Source organism: Peromyscus californicus, unplaced genomic scaffold (assembly GCF_007827085.1).
Source record: "Peromyscus californicus insignis strain IS unplaced genomic scaffold, ASM782708v3 Scaffold_19__1_contigs__length_69161282, whole genome shotgun sequence".
NCBI lineage: Eukaryota > Metazoa > Chordata > Mammalia > Rodentia > Cricetidae > Peromyscus > Peromyscus californicus.
The window spans coordinates 5748214-5774394 of record NW_026294491.1 but is presented as its reverse complement, the minus strand read 5'-3'; positions in this window follow the sequence as shown (position 1 = coordinate 5774394).

Sequence of the window (26181 nt, the reverse complement as noted above, 5' to 3'; positions counted from 1 at the left end):
ACACCCCAAGAAGAAAGAGAAGGAGAAGAGGAAGGGAAAGGGGGAGGGGAAGAGGAGGGGAGGGGAGGGGAGGGGGGAGGGAGCAGAGCTGCAGCAGAATCAACAGCTCAGGCCAGGCATGGTAGAGCATGACTGAAACCCCAGCACTCAGGAAGAGGAGGCAGGAGGATCAGGAGTTCAAAGTCAGACTGGATTATGAAAGGAGGCTGCCAATATTAAAAAACAAAAGCAAGGCATGGAAGGAAGCCTGTAGGGCACAACTGGGATCCTACGGTCCTCAGAGAGTTCATCATCTGCTGTTAGAAGCAGCTTGTGGTGGCATTAATGAATATCAGGCCCAGGATGACAGAACAGGCCTGAGGCCCAGGAGGAGCCCTGGAGATGGAGGCCCAGCCCTCCTGCTGCTTGTCCTCAGAAGGGCTAGGGGCTTCCACAGCCATAAAGTAGGGTGGTGGGAGATAGTTCCCAAGAGGCCTCAGTGTCAAGTGAGGTGCCCCAGTGACTGAGAACTGGCTCGCACAGACCTCAGCACAAAGGAGTCTCTTTGGGGCTGGGGGTGTGGCTCAGTGAGCACAGCACTCACCCAGCATGCATCATGACTCTGTGGCTTCCATTCCCAGCACCTCTTCAAAGGGAGAGGTGGGCCTCCGGCAAGGGGTAGAGCGATCTACGGGACACTCAGCTTTCTGGATTGTCCTGAACCAGTCAACTGGAAGAAAATATTAAATGGAAAATTCCAGAAATAAACAATTTCTGAGTTTTATTTGTGCCCCAGTCTAAGCAGCACAAAGTCTTGCGACATCCTTCTCTGTCCTGCTGGGCTGTGAATCAGGCCTTTGTGCAGGTTACACGATACCACCATACACAGCATTAGTCACTCGGTGGCCAGCTGCTTTATCAGATTGACGGCCACAGCACTGCAGTGCACATGCTCCAGGGACACTGATTTTCCTTAATCACGGCCTCACGGGGCTAAAAATAGAGATGCCAACACACACACACACACACACACACACACACACACACACACACACCACATACACACCACACATACACACACCACAAATACACACACAAGCACATCACACACACGCACACACACCACACACACACACCACATACATACACACACCACACATACACACACAAGCACACCACACACACGTACATACACACACACACACGCACACACACCACACATACAAACGCCACACATACACACACAAGCACACCACACACACGCACACACACACAAGCACACCACACACACACACACACACACGTGCTAGGTGTGTGGGGGATGTGATCCTGCAAGTCCAGCATTCTGGAGCCAAGGCAGGAGAATTGCTGCAAAATCAATCAAGGTCACCCAGAGCTACAGAGGAGCAAGACCGTGTGTGTGTGTGTGTGTGTGTGTGTGTGTGTGTGTGTGTGTGTGTGTGTGAAGACAGAGGGAGACTTACTATGTAGTCCTGGATGGCTTAGAACTTGCTATGTAGACCAGACTGGCCTTGAAGTCACAAGAGATCTGCCTGCCTCTGCCTCCCAAAAGCTGGGATTAAATCTTGAAAGACTGGCTTTGGCGTGAAGGGAATTTTGCTTTGTGGATATTTAGGACTTGACCATTTTGCCTCTGTCTGTCTCTTCTGTGTGTGTGTGTGTGTGTGTGTCTGTCTGTCTCTCCCACTCATCTCTGTTCCCAGTCCCAGCTCAGTGACTCTCCTGGGAGAGAAGGCAGACTCCAGGCAGAGGCCCACCATGTCAGCCCTTCCAAGTTGACAGGGGGGCGGGGGGATTCCTCAACTAAGCTGCTGCTTCTCAACAGAGAGGGTCTGGCTGCCTTTGGGCCTTGGGGCACTGTGGGGTGGACGAGGGAAAGCACAGGAAGAAGAAGGTTCCCTGTGTGAGACTGCCTGTTCCCCACGGGACATGGGGGATGGAGGGGCAGAGAGAGACAAGAGAGCTGGTCCCGTTCATGAGTGACTGTTTATCTGTCCCATGTCGTTTAAACAGGAGCAGACCAAGCTGCCCACCTCCCACGCAGGCCCCTCCCTCTGCAGTTCCCACAGTGGGTCTCCTGGGACACACTGAATCAGCAACTGGAAAAAGAACCCGAGAGAAACAATATTTTCTCATTCCAGTGTCCAAGGAGTGAATTATTCGTGTCACATCCTGGTCATCAAAACGGCTCCTCTCTGTCACCTGACTGACAGCCAGAGTGAATTTGGCTGACCTGCTGGCTAAGCATGTGTCCCCTTCCTGCCTCACCAGAAGCTGCATGCTTGACTGAAGAGGAGGCTCCTTCCCACTGAGGAGGCCCATTCTTCAGTCAGGGCTATATGAGCAGTGGTGTTCCCCTGTCAGAGCCTCTGGGGAAGACTTCAAAATGTCACCTTACCACTGACATAAAAAATCCTTATCTAGGGGCTGGAAAGATGGCTCAGAGGTTAAGAGCACTGGCTGCTCTTCCAGAGGACCTGAGTTCAATTCCCAGCACCTGCATGGCAGCTCATGTCTGTAACTCCAGTTCCAGGGGATCCAACACCCTCACACAGACATAAATACAGGCAAAACACCAATGCACATAAAGTAAAATTAAATTTTATATTTATTCATTTATTTATGGTTTTTTTCAAGACAGGGTTTCTCTGTGTAGCTTTGCGCCTTTCCTGGAACTCGCTTTGTAGCCCAGGCTGGCCTGGAACTCACAGAGATCCGCCTGGCTCTGCCTCCCCAGTGCTGGGATTAAAGGCGTGCGCCACCACCGCCCGGCCTGTAAAATTAAATTTTAAAAAATCCCTTATCTAGCCGGGCAGTGGTGGTACAAGCCTGCAATCCAGGAGGCAGAGGCAGGTGAGTCTCTGTGAGTTCAAGGCCAGCCTGGTCTACAAAGTGAGTTCCAAGAAAGAACCAGGGCTACACAGTGAGACCCTGTCTCGAAAAATCAAAACCAAAACCAAGCACAAACAAACAAAAAATCCCTTATGTAAGCCTAAGGATGCAGTCAGTGGTATAGCATTTGTCTAGCATGGCCAAGGCCCTGGTTCAATCCCCAGTGCTGCAGGAAGAAGGAGGAAGAGAAATGGGAGAAGAGGAGGAGAAGGAGGAAGAGGCGTGGTCTTCCAAGAGTCCCTACACAGTCGTACCTGTGGCAAGAACTGGGAAGCACTTCCAGTTGGCTGGGGAAGGTGTGGGCAGGAAGGTGGGAGTATTAATCTTCCCCACAAGGGATCACAAGAGCAACCAGATTAAAGGGTGAGCCCACACGAGGTTTTGAAAGGTCCGGGTCAGCATCCTTTTGACTTTGCCATTTCGGGGGTGGGGTGGAGGGTTGGGGGTGGGAGTAGAGAGATGGGGGGTATGCTTCCTCCTTGGTCACTGCCACCCTGGGAGGAACTGACTGGGCCTGTCCCTGAGGCTATGCACATTTTGGAGGGGAGTTGCTTCCTCCCCCCTCATCCTGTCCTGGCTCAGAGTGAGCTCTGAAATTCTGGATCCTAATCCTTTTGATTGTTAACTGTGGAAACAATTTGTTGTTGTTGCTGTTAAGACAGGGTCTCACTATGTAGCCTCGGCTGGACAAAAACAATTGGAGGGGCGGGGTTGGAGACACAGGACCAGAATTCAGTTCCTAGCACCCTTGACAAGCAACTCACAACTACCTGGAACTCCAGTTCCAGGGGATATGACACCCTCTACTGGCCTCTGTAGGAACTGCATGCATGTGTTGTACATACATACATGCAGGTAAACACTCATACACAAAAAATTTTTAAAATCATATACCCACACCACACAGACATGTACATAATTAAAAAATAATAAATCTTTAAATAAAAAGGAAACCCTCTCTCTATCCATTCTCCTTTCCCTCCTCCCAGTTCCAACCAATCACCTGTTTGCTAACCCTGTGAATTTGCCTATTCTGGACATGACATATAAATGGTATCATACAACACTTGGTCTTTGTGTCTGGTTTGTTTCTCATACTCTAACATGTTCTGGATTCATCCATGTTGCTCTGTGTATCAGTACTTTAGTCCTTTTTTATGGCTGTATAATAGTCCATTGTGTGGCTACACCATGTTTTACTTTTTTATCCATTTTACTTTTTTATTTCTCTGTGTATATCTATATGAATGTATATGCACAGGAGGGGGTGCCTGTGGAGGCAAAAGTGGGTCAGATCCCCTGGTGCTGGAGTTATAGGCAGTTATGAGCTGCCCAATATGGGTGCTAGGCCTCTGGAGAAACAGGAGATGCTCTTAACTGCTGAGCCATCTCTCCAGTCCCAGTAGATATATTGTTCCTTGCAAAGTTCGCCATTACCTCCTGGATTTGATCTAGCTCCTCTTGGGCCTCCTTAGAGACTCCCTCGGCATCCTTACAAAGCACTTCACCTTGGAACACCATGGGAGGCTGAGCCAAAGGCTGGGCAGGGATTGGATCTTACCCTGGTGTTCTTCCAGCACCCAGCCCAGCCACCAGGGCTCTGTAAATGTCTGCTGGGGAAGGGGTTTTTAAAGGGTAGAATGCTCTAGCGTGCTCTGTTTCATGACATGCGACCCAAGCTGGCCCAGAACTCCCTGGGTAGCCAAAGATGACGCTGAGCTTCTGATCTTCCCCGCTTCCATCTCCTGGGAGCTGGGATCACAGGTGTGCACCATGCCCAGTTTATGTGTTCCAGGGGGATTGAACCAGAGCCTGGTGTGGCTAGACAAGCACTCTAGCAGCTTGGTTGAATCTTTGGCCCCTCTAATGTTTTCCTTTCTCACCAGGACATGTCACCAGTAGCAATCTACAGTGTCCAAGCAGCCCCTTGGGTCCTGTTAAGTCATTGGGAACACTGGCTCTTTATCTGCCTGTGGTGGAGCTGGTTTTATTCCGGCTAAAATAACATCAAAACCGCATAATGAGAAGTTTGGAAAACTGAACAAAACAACAGAAACGACCCGTAATCTTGCTCCCCGACACAACTGTTATTTCTAAGGACCACCCTTGGTCACTCCCTTCAGTCACAAAAGTAGCACCGGGTCATTTCAGTGTTACGATCACCTATTATCTCACTTCAGAGACAGTCGGTGAACGTTTTGGATACTTCTCTCTAATCTTCTATTTTCTTTAGACACAGGGTCGCATGTACCCCAAGCTGGCTTTGATCTCCCCATGGAGCAGAGAACGGTTCCACATTCCAAGCTTCTGATCCTCCCTCCTAAGACCTTCCCCCTGTGACAGGGTCTCACTGTGTAGCCCTTGTGTAGTGAGCACTTTGAGCACAGACGAAAGATGGCAGATTGAGACACCCAGGCTCAGGGGCCTGGCATTGGAAAGTGCTGACATTGGAAGTGAGCACCTGGCTGTAGCCAGCAACACACTGGGGCCGCCTGCCCACACCAATCAGGAGCAGGGACCAAAAAACACGTCGACAAGGGTGAGATAAGCTTCCAAAGGACCATAAAAACCCAGGTTCCAGGCAGCTCAGCAGACACTGGTCTCTAACATACCTCAACACACACACATACATACACACACCACACACACACACACAAGCACACCACACACACACACACACACACACACACACACACACACACACACGTCCTGTACACTGGCAACAAGGGACCCTTTCGGTAACCATAACTCTCACCAGGATCTCCTACTTCTGGCCTGGCCCTGATCTTGGTCACCAGGTGTCCTGCACCCTGGTTGACTTGACTAAGCACAAGTACTGCTGAAAGCAGCTAGCCTCCGCCACTCCAAGAGCACGTGGTGCAGAGGCAGTACCCACTCACTGTCCTTCCCCACCAGTGGGCATGGGCACGGGCACAGCGGCTTGCTGTGCGCTGGGCAATCGGACTTGCAGCCCACCTGTGCGTGAGCCCTGCCCCCGATATCACGGCACCCCTGGGAACCGGCTTGTTATTTATCAGGCTCAGGAACTACTGTGAGTTGTTCCCTTCTCCTGATGTGTGACCAATAAACCTCCACTCAGACAGGGCATGCAGTCCTGGCTGTCCTGGAACTCACTCTATAAACCAAACTGGCCTCAAACTTACAGAGACCCACCTGCCTCTGCCTCCCAAGTGCTGGGATTAAAGGCATTTAATCCCATAGGCTCAGTTTATTTAAAGATTTTTTTTCAAAGTTCTGATTTTAGTGGACTAGAGAGATGTCTCAGCAGTTAAGAGCACTGGCTGCCCTTGCAGAGGACCCGGGTTCAAGTCCCCGCACCCACATGGTGGCTCCCAACCGTCTGTAACTACAGTCCCAGGGGATAGGACCCAACACCCTCAGACACTGTCCACTATTTTATCTTGAAACAGGGCCTCTTACTGATCTGAGACGCTCCTGGTAGGCTAGGCTAGCTAGCCAGAGAGCCTGAGGAATCTACCTGTCTCTACCTCCCAAGCTGGCTTCTGGAGTTGAACGCAGGTCCTCCTGCTTGGAAGGCCCTTCATCTATCCAGTGCCATTGTCCTGTCCTCGCCCCCTTCCTGTCCCTGTCCCTGCTTCTCACCTCCCGGTGTGTCCTGTCATCGAGACAGCCTTGTGTAGCCCAGACTGATCTCAAATTCACTACGTAGCTGACAATGGCCTTGAACAGCCCTCCTGCCTCCACCTCCTGAGAGCTGGATGACAGATTCTGGAACCTCACCCAGGCTCACTTCCAACCTTTCCATCCAACTCCCGGGACTTCTCCTCACAGCAGAGCTAGGATGCTTGCTTTCTGAGTGTGAAAAGAGTCGCACAATGCCTCCTGCGGGGACCTTCCCGGGTCGGAGAGGTGTGTGGTGTGTTTGCTTAACCAGTCTGCAGGTTTGGTTACATTTGTTTATTTTAGAGATAGGGTCTTGCTCTGTTGCCTAAACCGGCTTGAAACTCCTGGCTCAAGCAATCCTCCTGCTCCAGCCTCTCGGAAGTACAGGCATGTGCCGCTACGCCTGGCTAGAGCTTTATTGAGTGAATGAATGAATGAATGAATGAATGAGACACTTCCTCCCAGGGCCGCTCCCCATGGTCTTCTCAACTCTGTGCTCTAATCAGTTGCTTAGAGTTGCCTCTGTACCTCAGTTTCCCAACCTGTAATAGTGAGTTCATAGGCGTGGCGGGCTCAGAGCAAGATCGAAACCATCCCGGCAAAGCACAAATGCTCTAAAGGGACCCTTGTCATCCCCCCCACTCTCTCCCTTTGGCTATCAGAATATTGAGATAAATCTCTCCTAGGAATCAGAATTTCCCCTCAGGAGTCTCATACTTGGAGAAGAAAAAGGGCTGAAATCTGGTGCCAGCCAGAGGGGGAGTCTGTCTCCCAGGAAGAAGTTTCCACACAGGGGAGACTAGAGCCCGGACCGCGCTGTGTCCACCACAGGTGGCACTGGACCTTGGTGGGACTGCCTGACTGAACACACCTCTGTTAAGCCTCAATCTCAGATGGAAAGTGGATCTGGGGGTCCCTGGGCCTCTTTGTCAACCGACCTTCCCAGTGTGACCACGTTGAGTAAGTCTCCTGTCTCTGCTTTTCGCCACTTAACCCCTCCATTGGACTTTTGGGGCCTCTGATAACAAGATGGGGCAGATATGATTTGTAGGGACTGTGTGCAGGTCCTCTTACCGACTCAGCATCTCCACGGCATTCAATAAAGGCTCATCGATTGAGCCAACAACACCCGGACTGGTCCTGCAGAGGAGAAAATGGAGACACAGGAATGTAAGCCTGCAGGTGAGGACAGTGGGCAGAGGTAGAGCAGCCTGTTCCTCTCTCTCTCTCTCTCTCTCTCTCTCTCTCTCTCTCTCTCTCTCTCTCAGCCCTAGCAACCCAGCAGCAGTCCTGGAGAGGGGCACAGTTGATTCAGTTGGGAGACAGCCTCCAGCTCCCCTTTAGAACCCAGTACCTGCTGAACCACCCAGAAGACAGCTCCCGGGGCCCGTCTCAAGTTCTGGGTTTCAACACTAGCCTCTTCCCTTTCCTTCTCTCGCCCCTGGGAACCACTCAAAGTGCCCTGTGTTCGGGACTCCCATGACACCTCGACACCTCTCGTGTGCCCCACCCCAGTGTCTAAGCAATTCTTCCGGGTAATGTCTCTCTGATAAAATGACTGATTCGGTTTCTGTCCCCTGCTGGGGCCCTGGCTGATCGGCTCCCAGACTCCTTAACCTTGAAGCTCAGAGAGGCATACAGTGAGAAGCTGGAGCCTGGTGCCAGGCCCTGGCTTGCCTGAGTGGAGGCAGCTACTGCTCCGGCCACTCTGTCAGGAATCCCTCGGAGCTGGATGTGGTGTGCACAGCGACACCTAATCAGGCTTGGAAAACTGGGCCAACAGTTAAACCACACAAAGGAACCAACCACAGCTCCACTCACAACTGCCTGCTTGGCAAGTGCCAAGACAAACAGCTGTGGTGTCTGGGCCTCCCCTGGGCTGCAGTCCTCCTGGCCCCTGGTGGAGGCCACTCAAGAAGGAGGTACCTGGGCAAAGTGTGGCTCAGTTGGTCGAGGGCTTGCTTGGCTTGCATGGAGCCCCAGGGTTCCATCTGCAGCACTGAATAAAACCTGATGTGGTCCCCACCACATGCCTGTAATCCTAGCAGCTGGGACTGCATATGGCAGGAGGATCAGAAGTTCAAGGCCATCCTCTGCTTCGCTGTGGGATCTAAGCCAGCCTGTGACACACAGACACTGTCTCCAAAAAGAAAAGAGCCCTGAACTATCTGGTGCTTTCTTCCCAGACTCCAAGTCTCCCCCTCATTCCTTCTAGGAGTCTCTGAACCCAGCTACTCTCTGGCTATATTCTAGAACATTCTAGTCAAAGTGTGGAATGTCAAAAGCAATGAACACGTTAGATTGATGGAGGAGAGTCTAAAACTGCTGACTCTGGGCTGGAGAGATGGCTCAGCAGTTAAGAGCACTGGCTGCTTTTGAAGAGGGCCCAGGTTCAGGTCCCAGCTCCTACACAATGGCTCACAAATGTCTGTAACTCCATTTGCAGGAAACCCATTGCCCTCTTCTGACCTCTGTGGGCACCAAGGCAAGCACACAATGCACAGACAGACATACAGACCAAACAACCAGACACATAAAATATGTAAAATAAAAAAACAGTCCAAGAATCTCTTCCTCAATCAGGGCTACACAGAGAAACCCTGTCTCTACCCCCCCCCCAGACACACACACACACACACACACACACACACACACACACACAAAATCTCTTCCTGCATCAAGAGTTCAAAGCCAGCCTTGAACTAAAACCCCAAGGCTCAGGGAATAATTTGGAAGAGGAGGCAGAAAGAATGTAAGAGGGGGAGGGGGGTGCTCTGAAATGCTGTCCTCTGGACATGACCTGATGGCTGATGGGAGAGAGGTGCTCTGAAATGCTGTCCTCTGGACATGACCTGATCATTGAACTCACGACCTCACTCCAGCTGTGGCTAGCAGCACATGATCAGGCCGATGAGATCTGCCAGCATCCTGGCAGGCAGCACCAACTGAACTCAGTAGATGATGGGGTGGGGGTGGGGGTGGAGTGTGAAAGTGTAAAGGGAGGGGACTGTTGTGTGACCTACAAGTTAGAGGGAGGTACCTACCATCAAGTCTGAAACCTGAGTCTGATCCCTGGGATCCACAAGATAGGAAAGAATGAATTCCACAAAATTGTCCTCTAACCTACACACACACACACACACACACACACACACACACACACACACACACACACACTGTAGATGGCCTCTCCATAAATAAATAAATATGTTTAAAACTTTATTTGTTGCTGGGCAGTGACCGCACACACCTTTAATCCCAGCACTTGGGAGGCAGAGGCAGGTGGATCTCTGTGAGTTCAAAGCCAGCCTGGTCTACAGAGCAAGTTCTAGGACAGCCAGGGCCACACAGAGAAACCCTGTCTCAAAAAATCCAAACAAACAAAAAAGATGTATTTGTTTTATTTTATGTGTAGGAGAAGTTGCCTGCATATACGTATTTCATCACATGCCAGCCTGGTGCCTGCGGAGGTCAGAGGAGGTAGTTGGTCCCCTGGAACTGGAGTTATTGATGGTGTGAGCCACCATGTAGGTGCTGGGAATCAAGCCCAGGTCTTCTGCAAGAGCAACAAATGCTTTCAACCACTGAACCATCTTTCCAGACCCCAAAATAAAAATATTATTAGAAAAAAACAAACAAACAAAATAACTTTTGAGACACAGTGTCACTCTGCAGCCTGGCTGGCTTAGCACTCACTATATAGACCAGGCTGACCTGAAACTTACAGAGATCCACCTGCCTCTGCCTCCCCAGTGCTGGGATCACAAGTGTGTATCACCACACCTGGCTGATGAAAGAAAAATTTAAAACAAAACCACATGTTCAGAATCCCTGGACAGCCCAGGTTCGAATCCCAGCTCTGCTGCGAAGCTGACCTGCTCGCTGTTGAGCTATAACTTGGACTGAGCCTCAGCTCACCCGTGCCTGCTCAGTCTCTGGATCAGCGTGGGAGTGGGTGCTGAGAGGTTGATGATCATGAATTAGAGGTGACCTGGAACCCTTAGTGGTCTCAGCGGGGAAGTGAGGCTAATGAGGCACAGGCTTACCCCCTCCAAGCCCACAGGCTGTGGAAGCCTCCAAGGAGCCCCGTAGGGAGGAAAACCGCTCAGCCCAGGAAAGAGCTGTGGTATTAGAAAGAGGTTGGGCTGTGCCTGGTGGGCACCCTGCTAATCCCGGCAGAGGTGGGTGGATCTCTGTGAGTTCCAGGTCAGCCTGGTCTACACGGGGAGTTCCAGAACAGTCTGGTCTACACAGGGAGTTCCAGGCCAGCCTGAGCTATAGAGAGTCCCAGGCAAGCCAGGGCGGCAAACAAAGAAAAGGAAGGAGAAAACACAGAGCCTGACATCGCACATAGCTGCCATCGGTGCCCCAGGAACATGGGACAGAGCTGCCACACATGTTCCTGAGAGGGGATCCCAGCACCCCCCTCCAGCTGCCCGCCAGCCTCCCTGCAGACCCCAGGCAATAGAAATGTCAACTTGGTTGGAGGAGTGGCTGGCTAGCTCTGCAGACATCTGAAGAAAGAGATGAGATGAGAGGACTGCCCATCCCCCAGCCCTGTCTTCCCCCCATCCCCCACCCCCACCCCCCACCCCCGGGATTGCTGTAGGGAAAAGAAAAGGCTATGGTTGAAGAGACCAAAGCTGAATGATCAAAGCCTGCCTCCCCAGCCCCCGCCACCAGCTCCCCACCAGGTGTCCCTTCGTCCTTGATCTGTCCTCCTCTTCCCAGCTGCCACCCACACTCCTCCGCCCACCAGTTCCAGGGAGGTGGGCAGGCAGCAGCTGCCACCCACAAAGCCAGAGGAAACAGCTGTTCTGCAGAGTCAGGCGCTCCGCTGAGTTTCAAGGCGCCCCAGTTCGGCTCCCAGCACGCACGGCAGGACGGCTTGCCAGCTCTCGGGGCTCCGGAGTTCAATGACTTTTGCATTTAAAAGGTATGGGGAGGGGAGGAGGCTGTGGCTTAAACTGCGTGGTGACACAAGCTTGTGTCTGCAGCACTGGGGTAGGGGTGTGGGGGGTGGAAACAGAAATTCAAGGCCATCCTTGCCGACGTAGTGAGTTTGAAGCTAGCCATTTGATTACATGTGACCCCGTCTCAAACAAAAGAAAAAACACAGCACCTGACCAGGAGGCCTGGAGCGATGGCTCTGCCGTCACAGACATGCTCTGCGCGTCCCAAGTTCCATTCCCAGTAACGCTTCAGGCAGCTCCCGACCACCTGGAACTCTAGCTCCCGGGGACCCAACACTCTGACCTCTTTGGGCGCCTGCAGTCGTGGGCACGTACCCACAGACAGAGAGACACACAGTCGTGTACACATACCCACAGACAGACAGACACACAGTCGTGTACACACACCCACAGACAGACAGACACACAGTCATGTGCACATACCCACAGACAGACAGACACACAGTCGTGTACACATACCCACAGACAGACAGACACACAGTCGTGTACACATACCCACAGACAGACAGACACACAGTCGTGTACACATACCCACAGACAGACAGACACACACAGTCGTGGGCACATACCCACAGACAGAGAGACACACAGTCATGGGCACATACCCACAGACAGACAGACACACACAGTCGTGGGCACATACCCACAGACAGAGAGACACACAGTCATGGGCACATACCCACAGACAGACAGACAGATACACAGTCGTGGGCACATACCCACAGACAGAGAAACACAGTCGTGGGCATATACCCACAGACAGACAGACCGACACACAGTCGTGGGCACATACCCACAGACAGACAGACAGACACACAGTCGTGTACACATACCCACAGACAGAGAGACACACAGTCGTGGGCACATACCCACAGACAGAGAGACACACAGTTGTGGGCACATACCCACAGACAGACAGACACATAGTCGTGGGCACATACCCACAGACAGACAGACAGACACACAGTCGTGTACACATACCCACAGACAGAGAGACACACAGTCGTGGGCACATACCCACAGACAGAGAGACACACAGTCATGGGCACATACCCACAGACAGACAGACAGACACACAGTCGTGGGCACATACCCACAGACAGAGAAACACACAGTCGTGGGCACATACCCACAGACAGAGAGACACACAGTCATGTACACATACCCACAGACAGACAGACACACATGTAATTACAAATAATAAAAATATCTGGGTGTGGTGGCACATGCCTGTGATCTCAGCACTTGGGAAGCAGAGGCAGGTGGATCTCTGAGTTTGAGGCCAGCCTGGTTTACAGAGTGAATTTCAGGCCAGTCAGGGCTACACAGTGAGACCCTGTCTCAATAATAATAATAATAATAATAATAATAATATAAATCTTTTAAAAAATGATAAAGTATGTGGGAGAATTTAAAGTATCCAAGAGGATTACAATAAGATAAAAACCGATCAAACACACAGCTGGAGGGTCTGGCTTTGAAAAGGCTGGGAGCCCTTGGCTGTGAGGACTTGACCCAGGGCACCAGTGGGCTGAGTAGAGGTAACAAGTTTGACCCAACACATGGACACTTTGGTACCGTGAGATAAAAGGCTTGCAGCAGGAATGTTCTAACCCACAGGATCAGCCCAGGAATCGTGTCCTCAGAAAATGTTACCAAACCATCATCTGGCTTAAGGCTGCTCCAGAGGCAAGCTACAGGATGGTTGGTGACCTGGGACTTAAAAATAGCATGCCCTGTCCACGGAGGAGCCCAGACAACCGACTGTGGTGCTGGGCACATGGCCCTCCTTCTGCCACACCATCATCACAAAGCATCATACCTGTCCCAGATGCAGACTCTGAGATGAAGCTTCGTGAAGGAGGGATGAGGAGGTGGGAAACTGAACAAGGCAGGGTCGTTTTTCAAGCTCCCTTCGGAGTCTGAATCTGCCTGGGAACCTCCTGGTACAGCCCAGCAAAGGGTGACTTTTATTTATCTATTTATTTTTCTTTTCTTTCCTTTTTTTGAGACCAGCCCTGGTCTCAACTTTAGCCTCCAACTTGTGGCAATCCTCCTGTCTCACTCTTCAAATCTTCTAAATCCTGGGGTTTCAGACATGAACCACCATACTAGGCTTCTTCTTGAGCATGTGCTGCTTTTCCTTTTTAATTTTTTTAAATTTATTTTTATGTGCTTTGGTGTTTTGCCTCGTGTATATCTGTATGAGGGTGTAGGATTCCTTGGGACTGGAGTTACAGACAGTTGTGAGCAGCCATGTGGGTGCTGGGACTCGAACCTAGGTCCTTTGGAAGAGCAGCCAGTGCTCTTAACTGCTGAGCCATCCCTCTAGCCCCCAATGCTAGGCTTTTTAAAATACATATTTGCCGGGCGATGGTGGCGCACGCCTTTAATCCCAGCACTCGGGAGGCAGAGCCAGGCGGATCTCTGTGAGTTCGAGGCCAGCCTGGACTACCAAGTGAGTTCCAGGAAAGGCGCAAAGCTACACAGAGAAACCCTGTCTCGAAAGACCAAAAAAATAAAATAAAATAAAATAAAATAAAATAAAATAAAATACATATTTAATTCATTGTTATTGTATGTGTGCAAGTGATACTGTGCCTTGAGGTGTGTGAAGGTCAGATAACAGCTTTTGGTAGGCAGTGGGTTCCAAGCCGCAAACTCAGGTCCTTAGGTTCACCCTCCTCATCTTCTCACCCTCCTCCCTCATCTTCCTCACCCTCCTCACCCTCCTCCCTCCTCACCCTCCTCCCTCCTCACCCTCCTCCCTCCTCACCCTCCTCCCTCATCTTCCTCACCCTCCTCATGTCCACACCCTCCTCCCTCCTCACCCTCCTCCCTCCTCACCCTCCTCCCTCATCTTCCTCACCCTCCTCATGTCCACACCCTCCTCCCTCCTCACCCTCCTCCCTCATCACCCTCCTCCCTCATCTTCCTCACCCTCCTCATGTCCACACCCTCCTCCCTCCTCACCCTCCTCCCTCCTCACCCTCCTCCCTCCTCACCCTCCTCACCTCCTCACCCTCCTCCCTCCTCACCCTCCTCCCTCCTCACCCTCCTCCCTCCTCACCCTCCTCACCCTCCTCCCTCCTCACCCTCCTCCCTCACTCCCTCAAGCCTAATTGTGTAGTGAGAAAAGTCTTACTGGTACAGAGTTGTCCTTTTCTCCAAGTGTCTGTCACATCCCTGCTGCTCAGGGCACTACAGCCCCTCAGGCCATTCCACAGGTGCTTTCCAAACTTCTGCTTCCTGTGCCCCTTCCGCTCTGCGAGGCGGCAGCCAGCGCGTCTAACAATGTAGGCTAATGTGTCGCCTCCCGCGTACGAGATGAGCAGTTCTTTAAATACTTACAATTTCCATTGCTTTGATGAGCATGCGTGTGAGTGATCGCTCGTGGGCCACACAGCTCCAGAGTGGAGGTTTGAGGACAGTTTGCAGGAGTCAGCTGTGGCCTTCCACCTGTGGGTCCTGGGGATCCAGCACAGGTCAGCCTTGGCGGAAGTACCTTTCTCCACTGAGCCCTTTCAGTGGCCCCCAAATCTTTAAAATCACATTATTTATTTATTTATTGTGTGTGTGTGTCTGTCTGTCTGTCTGTCTGTGGAGTGTACCATAGTCGTCTGTGGAGGTCAGAGGACACATGGCTGGAGTTGGTTCTCTCCTTCCACCATGTGGGTGCCAGGTGTGGACTCGGCTTGGCAGGCTTGGCAGGCATCTCTACCTGCTGAGCCATCTTGCTGGCTCCTCCAGAGGCCTTCCTGAGGTGACAGGGGCCTTCCTGAGGTCCCGAGCCCAGGGCAGCCAGCGGGATCTGGAGTGTCAGAAGCCAGAGGCCCCTCAGCAGGCCTCGCTTCCTCTGCCTGACTGCTGCTTCCTCTTGTGTCCCATCCCCTCCCCTGGTACTGCCGGCCGAGGTCACCGCTCCTGACACAGCACATGCCAGGTCCCCACCCTCCCAACCAGTCCTGGCCGCCACACTGAAAGCGAAAGGAGGATTTGGAACTGAACAAAAATAATAAAACCACGGGAAGGGAAGAAACAGCTGTCAGAATGTTGGAAAAATTCCCAGCAGGAGTTTCCAGCCCTCAAGGCCTTGCCAGGCTGACAACCTAGAAACTCCGTCCCAACAGTTTCCCGCATGTGGACGCGCTGCCCAGCATCCCTCCATGTGTGCCTGAAGGCCGAGCCGAGTTTAGAAGGTCAGCTATAGTGCGAGGGGCAGGGTTACGTGAAGGGGACATGGGGAAGAGGGACCGTGACGGGACACAGGGTCACAGCGCAGAGGGCACAGGCCCTTCTGGAGGCAGCTCACGAAGAGGAGCAGACTTGACAGAGTCCTGCAGTGGGTGGCAGTTGGTGGCCTCTGTGTAGGTGCGTGGAGGCCTGGGACTAGCCAGGTGCTGGAGGCCCCCAAATTCTTGCCTAAGCCAGAATTCCCACATCCCCTCTGGGACTGTGACGCGGGCCTGGCGAAGGCTTGCAGGCAGGGAGATAACAGGAGCCAGGCCACCTTCAGGACAGCATGCTCTGGCCAGGCAAGGGGCCTGCAGGCTGCCACCGCCAGGGCTGGTCCTCAGGCCTCACAGGAAGGAAGATGAAGGGCAGATGAGGGAGGCTGAGCGATGGGAGCAGATGAACGGGCCAAACAAGCCAAGGTGCTTCCCGCCAAGTCTGAACCTCTGGAACCGCGTGATGGAAGGAGAGTATTGACCCCTGAAAGGTGTCCTCTGACCTCTACCCGTGTACCACACTATGCATGCCCACACTCACACACACAAAACAAGAAAGGATGTAAAAAGATGGTTTAATTAATTAAAAAATCATTTATTGCCAGGCAGTGGTAATGCATGCCTTTAATTCCAGCACTCAGGAAGCAGAGGCAGGTGGATCTCTGTGAATTCAAAGCCAGCCTGGTCTACAGAGTGAGTTCCAGGACAGCCAGGGATACACAAAGAAACCCTGTCTCAAAAAAAAAAAAATTTATTTTATTTGTATGGGTGTTTTGTCTGCATGCATGTCTGTGCATTCTGTGTGTGCCTGGTGGCCAAGGAGACCAGAAGAAGGCATCCAGTTCCCTGAAACTGGACTTACAGATAGCTGTGACCCACCATGTGGGTGTTGGGAGCCAAACCGGGTCCTCTGCTAGTGCTCTGGACCAAAAAGCCATCTTTTCAGCAGCACCCACACACACACACCTTTAAAAACAATTATTTTTTTTTTTTTTTTTGAGGTAGGGTCTCACTGTGTAGCCTTGGCTGGCCTGGGATTTGCTCTGTAGACCAGCCTGGCCTCCCACACGGAGATCTGCCTGTTTCTGCCTCTGGAATGCAGGGATTAAAGCCTGCTCCACCATGCCTGGCTTGTCATGAACATGTTAGCTAGTACTATCCTAACAACTGTATTACACATGTGTGTGGGCATGTATGTATGTGCATCTGTGCTTTTGTGTCTTTCTGTGCATGTGTCTGGGTTTGTATCTGTATGTGTATCATGTATGTGAGTCTGTGCATATGTGTGTCTGTCTATGCATGTGTCTGTGTGTCTCTGTGTGTGTATCTGTGTATGTATGCATGTATAATATGTTTGTGTCTGTGTGTGTGTGTGTGTGTACATGCCACAGCACACATCTAATGATCGAGAAGACAGTCACAGGAGTACATTCTCTCCTACTGTGTGAGTCCTGGGATCAAACCCAGGTCATCAGGCTTGGTGGCAAGCACCTTTACCCACAGAGTCATCCCACCACCCCATCCAGTATTGTTTCTGTTCTTATTCTACAGTCCCATAGAAGGAGAATTTTGTCTCATTCACCAACTTCGGAAAAGTACCAGGCATATAAGAGACGGTCAATAAATGTGTGGAATTTCTTCATTCTGTGATCTGTTCAGGACAACTGCTTTCCTGACACACTCGAATGCATGCGGGTGTGCACAGAAGCGCGCGCACACACACACCTTTGCTCTTGCAGTTCTTATCTCTTACAGGGCCAGGTTCCTTCAGCTCCTACCAGAGCTTTCCATTCCAGCACCAGCCTCCCTCTCCCCTCCCCCAGCCTCAGAACCTGCACCGAAGCTCACACAGCGGCTTGTGGTGGGGAATTTTGATGCTTTCTCGGCTTCCTCTCTGACTTGGCACTTCGTGCTCACCACCTCTGGGGGCGGCCAAGGGGAGGGGTGCTGTGAAGTAGCGCTCCAGCTACGTGAACTGCCCTTTTTGTGTGGTTTTGACATTAGGAAAGGGCTTCCCAGGTGAAGCCATCGGAATAACTAGACACACCGAGACGTGTGGTCTCAAAGTCACTTTCCGGCTCCCGGAGTGTGAGATGAAAGGCAGGCAAGTGTCTGCCCAGGAAATCCGAGCCAGGCAGCTCCATGTAACAGCCGTTTTTCCCGCCCTGGCTGGGCGACAACTGCCTACAGCCCAGCTGTTGACACACTAAAAAAAGAAATTCCATGGTGACCAGTTGACTCCAGCCAGCGGCTGATGGAAGGCAGTAGATCGAAAATAATCCCTAATGACAGCCGGAGCTCCCCCACCCAGTTCCCAACAAGAAGAGAATCGGGTGAAGCTCAAGCCGGAGTTTTTAGAGAGCCGGGATGCTCAGCTGCCAGAAGCCCTGGCAGAAGCTGGGTAGGGTTGCCACCCAGGTCAGCCCCTCCAGGCTGGCTAGTACTTCCAGACACCAGACTCTGGGATAGCAAGTTCACACTAGCCAGAGGGCAGTGGTCCCTGGAAGGCTGAGGTGGCGGAGGACAGAAAACTGCCAGTCATGGACAGCAGGGCTGTGCCAGGCTCTGAGTGGGTTCCTCTCCTGGCCCCTTGTCCACACTGCCACGTGGACACTGGTCCCACAGTAGGCCTCCTTCGGAATGCAGTAGAGCAGAACCCTCTCACTATACAGGGGCCTGTCCGGGTGACCACGGCTTCTACCACTTGGCCGGTGTGGAAACTGAGCTGGGGGAGGTCCCTTCTCCTGCCTGCTCTGTAGAAAATGGAGCTGTTTCAGCAGCAAGCTCTGCCACATCCCAGATCTGGGGGCCGAATGGAGTGTAGCCTGGGCCCTGGCTTCCCCATGAGGACTCCAAGTGTAGGACCCACCTCCTCTTCTCCAATACCTCTGGCTCTCAGCACTCACTCCTATCTGCATGGACTTTGCCCTCTGCCCTTGTGGACCCGGCAGAAAGACTCGCTGATAAGGGGCCATTGCCCAGGTTTATAGTTTCCTCCCCGCCTCTCTGGCGACACCTGAGCCTGATGGCCCCCGCCCCACCCCACAATCATACTGTGGCACTCATCCGCAGTCACAGGGCCACATCCCATCTAGCCAGTCACCTGCACACCCTCTCACACACACAGTTACATCACTTTTACCCAGATTTAGTCACAAGGGCACGCCTCGCACACTGCCAGCTACAGGATCAGTCATACCTGACACGATAGACTTACACATAGGCAAATAGTCACACCTTACACGCACGCGCGCGCGCACACACACACACACACACACACACACACACACACACACGCATTCATCTCTGAGACAAGCCTTTGTCCCTTTGCCTGGAAAGCCTGATGACCTGAGTTCAGCGCCCAAACCCACATAAAGTGGAAAGGGAGAACACCTCCACGGACCTGGCTCTTTGTCTTTTCAGATGCGTTTATCTTTATTTTATGTGTGTGAGTGTGTGTAGTTACAGGAAGTGCTGGGACTCGAACTCCGGTCCTCCAGGGAGTCACAAGAGCAGAGTCATCTGTCCAGTCCCCTATTCCTGTTTAATACATGAGCCAGTCCTGACTGGGGTTGCATGTCCAGTGGTGGAGTGCACAGAGACCTGGGGTCGATCACCAGCACTGCACAAACCAGGCTTGGTGGTGGCCCGGACTTGAAATTAGCAAGGTTGCTGGGTGGATGGATGGGTGGGGCACGCCCTTAATCCCAGCACGCAGGAGGCAGAGGTGGACAGATTTCTGTGAGTTCAAAGTCAGCCTGGTCTACATAGCAAAACCCAGGATAGCCAGGGCTGCATAGAGAGAATCTCAAAGAAAAGAGGGGGGGGGGGGGGAGGGAGGGAGGGAGGGAGGGAGGAGAGAAAAGAAAAAGTTTTAGATGAATTTTAGACCCTGTCTCAAATCTCAAAAATAAATGAAATAAAACAAATAAATAAACAAATAAAATAAAATAAAATAAATGAAATAAAACATCTGCTTTTGAAAGACTTTTTGGTGTACCTTGCTTGCCTGGAACTGCTACCTGCTGCCACCTTGTGATCTGAGGCAGAACTGCAGACTCTGTGCCCAGGGAGCTGCAGTGGCCTGGAAGGCTAGCCCAGGGTAGGAAGGCTGCATGCCCTAAAGGCAGGTTCCTCTCCCCAACACCCCGCCCCCCCCCCCCCACACACACACCCCACATGCCAGCCACCAGAAGTTGTGACTGCCGTTTTACAGATACATTCCTTTGGCACAGGAAACTTGGGCGAACCTAGCAGTGAGTTTGGTCGGTGCTCACGATGACCCAGGCCACCGTCATCAGTTCCAGGCTGCTGGCAACATAGCCCGGAGCAGACAGCGGTGGGTGTGGCTAATGATCCTCACCCTCCCCGGGGTGCTCTTTAGAGCCCTGCTGGGGTGAGGCACCTGAATGTGTCACCTTTGAGCCCAGAAGCAACAAGCTTCCAGAGGGAGGAACTTCACCGGGTCTCCCTTTATTTGCCTGCATGTATGATGTACATCATGGGGATGCCTGGTGTCCAAAGAGTCCAAAGGGGGCTGTCAAATGGTTGTGGGCTACAATGTGGGTCCTGGGAACCGAACACAGGGTCCACTGAACCCAGTGCTCTTAACGGCTCAGCCATCTCATTTGTGTTTGTATTTTACTGTGTTTTTGTTGTTGTTGTTGTTGTTTTTTAAGTTTTCAGGTGTGGTGGGTAACTGAATCCTGTCCCCAAGCAAAGGCTGATAGTCTCACCTCTCACTCTGTGCATTTTTTTCTCTCTGAGGTCACTTCCAGGAGGTCCCTGCCTCATGGGCAGCCTTTCAGGTAGTCTGTTTTCAAGTATTCATGCCCAGTGTTTTGTAGGCATGGATTGCCACACAGCTGTAGTGGGGATTTGCTCCGCCCGTGACCTTGGGCTATAGGGCCCAGAGGAGGCGGTGCTTCCTGCCCTTGTACAGGACCTCTTAAAAGGTCACATGCCCCTTCTCCCTGCTGCCTGCTTCCTGGTCTGATTGAACTGCCAGGTGGACTGGCTCCCAGTCAGATCAGGGGATGACTTCAGTTGTCTACTGCGTTCTGTATTCGTGAGTGTATTTCCTCAATTTATAGCTTAATAAATCCCTATTACCCATTAAATAGACTCACGTGGATTGATCTTAATACACAGCATTGGACTGGGTCATCCTCCTCCGCCCCTCAAGCTGGCCTTATATTCCTTACGTAGCTAAGAATGACTTTGAACTTAAGATTTATTTTTTGTTTTGTTTTGTTGTTTTGTTTGTTTGTTTTTTGAGATAGGGTTTCTCTGTGAGGCTTTGGAGCCTCTCCTAGAACTCACTCTGTAGCCCAGGCTGGCCTCGAACTCACAGAGATCTGCCTGCTTCTGCCTCCCAAGTGCTGGGATTAAAGGCGTACGCCACCACCACCCGGCACAAGATTTATTTTTATGGTTATGTGTGTGTATGCCACGTGTGTGGGTGCCCTCAAAGGCCATAAGAAGGTGTCAGCTCCCCTGGAGCTGGAGTTACAGGCAGTTGTGAACCTCCTGACCTGGACACTGGGAAGGAACGGAACTCAGGTCCCTGCAAGTGGAAGAAGCATTCTTAACCACTGAGCCTTCTCCCTACAACCTTTCTTGTTCTTTGTTCTGTTTGCTTTTCTTAAACCTTGAACTTCTGATCCTCCTGCCTCTACCTCCCAAGTACTGGGATTACAAGTGTGTGCCATCCTGCCTGGTTTTATGTGGTGCTAGGCCTCATGCCTGCTCAGCTAGCCCTCTACCAACCGAGCCACATCCCCAGCACTGGCTGCCATTTTTGAAGCACGTTGAACGGTAAGGAGTTGGGGACCAGGTCACTGCATACAGTCTAGAGGGTGCTGGCAGAGAGTCCGTTGCATTTTAATGATGTTGAGGTGACTACATTTTGTGGCTCAGCTGTATTCCCTAGAACACACACTCGAGGCTGCGGACTACAGGCAACCTGAGTTGGTGTGGCCGCTGGACAGGTGGGTCCTCAGCTCACCTTCAGCAGGCTTAGCAGGGCACCAAGTCTTTCCCCTCCTGAGCCCTGTGCCCTCAAGAAAAGGGTGAAGGAAAGCCTTCCTGTGGGCCCTTCTACCTCAAACTGCCCCTGACATTCAAAGCCATCTTCTAACGTGGGCAAGGCAGCATGGGCCTGTAACCTCAGCACCTGGGAAGCTCAGGTAGAAGGATTTTGAGTTCAAAGCCTGCCTGGGCTACAATAGTGAGATCCTGTCTCAAAAAAGAAGAGTGAAATAAATAAATATAAACAGCCAGACATGGTGGCTTGCTGTGGGATGTTCTGTATGGCAAATGTGTTGCTGATTAGTCAATAAATAAAACACTGATTGGCCATTGGCTAGGCAGGAAGTGTAGGCGGGACAAGGAAGAGAATAAAGCTGGGAAGTGGAAGGCTGAGTCAGAGAGACACTGCCAGCTGCCACGATGACAAACAGCATGTGAAGATGCCGGTAAGCCATGAGCCATGTGGCAAGGTATAGATTAATGGAAATGGATTAATTTAAGCTGTAAGAACAGTTAGCAAGAAGCCTGCCACGGCCATTCAGTTTGTAACCAATATAAGTCTCTGTGTTTACTTGGTCGGGTTTAAGCGGCTGTGGGACTGGCAGGTGAGAGAGATTTGTCCTGATTGTGGGCCAGGCAGGAAAACTCTAGCTACAGTGGCTCATGTTTAGACTCTCAGCAGTCAGGGGGCAGAGGCAGGAGGATCTCTGCCAAGTTCAAGGCCAGCCTAGTTTACATAGAAAGTTCAGGCTAGGAACTGGAGAGATGGCTCAGTGGTTAAAAGCACTGACTGCTCTTCCAGAGAACTTGGCAGCTTACAACTGTCTGTAACTCCAGGACCCAATACCCTCACAGAGACATACATGCAGGCAAAATACCAATGCACATAAAACAAAAACAGCCAGGCAGTGGTGGCGCACACCTTTAATCCCAGCACTTGGAAGGCAGAGGCAGGTGGATCTGTGTGAGTTCGAGGCCAGCCTGATCTAGAGTGAGTTCCAGGAAAGTCAGGGCTACACAGAGAAACCTTGTCTTGGAAAAAAAAAAAAAGAAAAAACTTCTGTGTATCTAGCTAGGCAATGGTAGTGCACCCCTTTAATTCCAGCGCTTGGGAGACAGAGGCAGGAGGATCTCTGTGAGTTTGAGGCCAGTCTGGTCTACAAAGTGAAAGCCAGGACAGTTAGGGCTAAAGAGAGACCCTGTCTGAAACGAAGGAAGGAAGGAAGATTTGTGTTTGTGTGTGTGTGTGTGTGTGTGTGTGTGTGTGTGTGTGTGTGTGTGTGTGAGTGTGTGCATGCATACAGAGAGGTGAGAGGATTTTTGATATAACATTCAAACCATTTTTTGTTCTTTCAAATCATGGTTATTTACTCACTGAAAAATGATAATTTCTTAACAAATTCTACATAGTAAATTCTAGGCCAGCTTGGGTGACAAGGACTCCTTCTTTCTCAATACGTGAGTGGGTCTCAGGAAACTCAGGCTGCCAGATGTGACACCAGGTCTTTATCCACTGAGCCATCATTCACCTGCCCCAAATTAAGTTTAAGAGAATATCCCAAGCTTGACCAAATACTAACTAGTATGTTCCAAGTCTCTTGAGGAACCAAAGCCTACCATGTAACCTGACACAGCCTGAGAATCCTCACATGGGACACCTCCCTGTCCCCAGAACTGCCCCTCACAAAGCATCAGTCTCCCCCTGGAGACCCTGAATCCTAGGAACAGCTGATTTGGGAAGAAACTTCACAGTCCAAGATGTCTCCTTATCAAGGCCACATCTGGCCTGAAGCGCCAAGCCAAGACTGACACATCACCATCTGCTCCCGGGCAGCATGGAGAAGGGACAGGTGTGATATCTCACACAGGTGCGTGCCACCTCAGCCTGGCTGTCCCTCCCCACAGGACCCTCAGGACCAGCAGATCTGACCATACACTGGCACAGGAGGTAAGGTGAGGATGCCACTTGTGTGGGCCCCCGAAGGGACCACATCGAAGGGATGACATGGCTGTCACGGTGCCAGGGTTGGCTGGATGTGACTTTTTTGCATTTTGTGGGATGTAGATCTGGGGACCCAGCTTGTCCACGGTTCACTGACTGTGTACAATTTCAATGTGGGGTTATATTTAGCACCAGAAAAATGTCTGTTGCAGAAAACAATGTCAGTGCCTGCTGGGAACCCCAAAACAGTCCGTCAAAAACAGGAAAACCAAAGACCAGGAAACAAAGGAAAAACAAAACACCCTTGAAAGTGAGAGGAAATACCCAGAATGCTAGTCCTTTGGTTCTGGTAGGTGGAAGGACAGTCCCAACCCAGAATTCCTAGGGAAGCCAAACCGAGGGGGCTGAGACCCACCTCCCCAGAGGACTGCACAACCTCCCTATTCCCAGGACTTAGGACAGGACAATGAAGCAGGGGTGTTGGTTGTCAGTGGGATGATCAAGGACCCTACGGGGAATATGGTGTCATGAGCTTTCAGGGTGTGTAGAGAGACCCAAGGTATGCCCCGAGGCTCCTCTGTCCCTGACTCTAGGACACTGGGCCCGGACTCAGAAGCTGTGAGTTCCAAATGATCTTTAGAAGGCACCTCCTCTTTCAGGAATGCACTTTCCCCATTTGAAAACTGAAGATGTGATGTCACCAGACATCCTTTAAACACACACGAAGAAACGTCCCAGAATAAATCACACGGAGTGAATGAAACCCACAGGGAAAATGGATGAGCCCAGCTCCCGGGCCCGTTGTTGTCTGTGCTGATTTCCCTTTATGGCCAGGTGGATTACCTCGGAATGCAAAGTAACTAATGAGGGTGCGGTACAGTGGGTAAAGGGAAACGCCGAGCTTGCCAACTGCTGGGCTTCCTCCGTGTCCGGGGCCTCCCATGTCACCTCGTGGCTTTGTCCCAACAAGCCTGGGAGAGCCTGTGGCTCCACTTCACAGCTGGGGGATGGGGCTGAGCAAGAGAACCCACAGATGCGCGACACAAACATGGTGGCCCACACCTGGAATCCTAGCACCCCGGAGGCAGAGACAGGAGGATTGCGTTGAGATGGGGGCCGGCCTGGGCCACATAGTAAATTCTAGGCCAGCCTGGGGTACAGAGTCTTTCTCTTTCAAGAAAACAACAAATGTTTTGCATGTTGTGTCTTCTTTCTCCTCTTCAGTAACTAGAGTCCTTTCCTTCCTTCTTCCTCCCTCCCTCCCTCCCTCCTTCCTTTTTTTTTTTTGGTTTTTCAAGACTGGGTTTCCCTGTGCCAACCTGGATGTCCTGAACTCACTCTGTAGCCCAGGCTGGCCTGGAACTCAGAGATCCACCTGCCTCTGCCTCCCCAGTGCTGGGATTAAAGGCGTGCACCACCACTGCAGGGCTTCTAAAGTCAGTTTCTAAGAGGAAGAAAGGAATGAGGAGGGAGGAAGAGAGCCAAGTGTGGCAGGCAGCACACATCTTTTTAAAAAATTCCTTTTATGTGCACTGGTGCTCTGCCTACATGTACATCTGTGGGAGGGTGTCAGAACTGGAGTCACCAACACTAGTGAGCCAGCATGTGGGTGCTGGGAATTGAACCCGGGTCCTCTGGAAGAGCAGTCAGGATTACAGTGAGTCACTGCCTCAGTGAGAGGGCATAGGCTGGAGAGATGGCTCAGGCAGTTAAGAGCACTGGCCGTTCTCCCAGAGGACCCGGGTTTGATTACCAGCACCTATATGGTGGCTCACAACAGTAACTCCAGCTCTAGGGGACACAACACCCTCTTTTGGCCTCTGTGGGCACTGGCAAAATACCCATACACATAAAATCATAAAAATAAATCTATTTTTTATGTAAGATGCTGTCTTAGTTATTGCTGTGAAGAGACACCATGACCACGGCAACTCTTATAAAGAAAACATTTAATTGGCTCACTTACAGTTTCAGAGGTTCAGTCCATTATCATGGCAGGGAGCATGCAGGCTGACGTGGTGCTGGAGCTGAGAGTGCTAGGCAACAGGAAGTCAACTGACTCACTGGGCAGTATCCTGAGTATATGAAACTTTAAAGCCCACCCCCATAGTGACACACTTCCTCCAACAAGGCCACACCTCCTAATAGTGCCACTCCCTGTGAGATTATGGGGGGCCAAATACATTCAAACTACCACATATGCTTAAAAAAAAAAACAGGTGGTGGCGGCGCACGCCTTTAACCCCAGCACTCGGGAGGCAGAGGCAGGCGGGTCTGAGTTTGAGGCCAGCCTGGGCTACAGAGTGAGTTCTAGGACAGCCAGGGCTACACAGAGAAACCCTGTTTCAGGAAACCAAACAAAGGTAAATTTTCTAGGAGTCCTGCGGTCTACAAATGGAGGGTCTCTTTCAAAGAACAGATGCAGACGGTGAGTGACATTTGCGAGATGCTGGGGGTGGCCAGCCCACCT